Source organism: Homarus americanus, unplaced genomic scaffold (genome assembly GCF_018991925.1).
Source record: "Homarus americanus isolate GMGI-L3 unplaced genomic scaffold, GMGI_Hamer_2.0 scaffold59965, whole genome shotgun sequence".
Lineage (NCBI taxonomy): Eukaryota > Metazoa > Arthropoda > Malacostraca > Decapoda > Nephropidae > Homarus > Homarus americanus.
This window is the reverse complement of record NW_024727911.1, coordinates 3,489-5,000: the sequence shown is the minus strand read 5'-3', so window position 1 is coordinate 5,000 and position 1,512 is coordinate 3,489. Positions and strand designations below refer to the sequence as shown.

General features: G+C 47.9%; 1 non-coding gene across 1 annotated transcript in view; it reads left to right on the top strand.

Annotated features, from left to right (window-relative positions):
* The window catches only part of LOC121865961, a 4,262-nt gene extending 3,871 nt beyond the window's left edge, over positions 1-391 (top strand). The window contains exon 1 of the ribosomal RNA XR_006088865.1: positions 1-391. This exon is cut by the window's left edge and continues 3,871 nt beyond it. This is a non-coding gene — a ribosomal RNA (large subunit ribosomal RNA).
* The last annotated feature ends 1,121 nt before the right edge of the window (positions 392-1,512 follow it).

The following is a 1,512-nucleotide window of genomic DNA, read 5'->3' as shown; positions in this document are numbered from 1 at the left end:
AACGGCAGGTCCGGACATATGGTTCCGTTCTTGGTCGATCGGCCAGTGGAGCGAGGCTACGTCCGTGGGATTATGCCTGAAAGCCTCTAAGGCAGCATCCGGCTAGAGAAGCAACGATACCGCGCACGGCTCGCATTGGGACGGTCAAAGATATTACGAGACTCTGGCGGGCAGCTTGCTGCACCGCCGGAGAATGGACCCATGCAAGGGAACTCGGGGAGTCGTGTCATCAGTGCCGGCTCTCCCGTCCCAAATGCGGATCACCCGAATGCTGATGTGCCGTACCGAATCGTTCGTAGACGACTTTACGTACCGGTCAGGGTGTTGTAGATGGCAGAGCAGCATCCTCACTGCGATCCATTAACTTCTCCTACCAGGCCGGAGGTTTCGTCACGCCCCGATGGCGAAATCCTCCATTACAGCAGCGCAGCAGTGTCTAGCTGCTCCATTGCGCAAGTGTGTCTGTTTAACCTAACCTGGGTTAAAGTGTATTGGTGTCCTGAAGTTTATAGAGGCTTGCCAGCCTAAGTAGAGACACAAACAAATAATCCAACAACCTCTCCTTGGTGGTAGTAGAGAGTGTGTTGGTGTCCTGAAGTTTTATAGACAAACAAATAATCCAACAACCTCTCCTTGGCAGTAGAAGAGTGTATTGGTGTCCTAAAGTTTTAGCGAGGCTTGCCAGCCTGAGTAAGACAAAGAAATAATCCAGACAGCCACTACTACCTAACCTAACCGTGGTGCAGTCCACACCGCTGGAGGTTTCGTCACGCCCCCCGATGGCGAAATCCTCCGTTACAGTGTCTGTTTAACCTAACCTTAGTACAGAGTCTATTGGTGTCCACAATTTTATAGAGGCTAAGTCAATAAGAGACAGAAAGAAATAATCCAAGCAGCCAACCTTGGTGTAAAGTCTATTGGCGGCCTAAATTTTATAGAGATATACAGGCAGCCACCACCACTACTTTCGCCGGAGGTTTCGTCACGCTCCCAGATGGCGAAATCCTCCATTACAGCAAAAGTGTCTGTTTAACCTAACCTTAGTACAAAGTCTATTGGTGTCCTCAATTTTATAGAGGTTAGCCACCCGAAGTCAATAAGAGACAAAGAAATAATCCAAGCAGCCACCACTATCTAGCCTGACCGTGGTAAATTCTAACGGGGGACCTTAAATTTTATAGAATAATAATAATACAGGCAACTAACCAACCACTACCGGGCCGCCTAACCTAACCACTACTTTCGCCGGAGGTTTCGTCACGCTCCCCGATGGCGAAATCCTCCATTACAGCAAAAGTGTCTGTTTAACCTAACCTTAGTACAAGGTCTATTGGTGTCCTCAATTTTATAGAGGTTAGCCGCTCGAAGCCTAATAAGAGACAAAGAAAGCTTTAACTAAAGCAGCCTAAACTGTTTAGCCTGACCGGTAAGTCTAACGGGGACCTTGTAAATTTTATATAATAATACTAATACAGGCAACTACCTAACCACTACCGGGCCGCCTAACCTAAC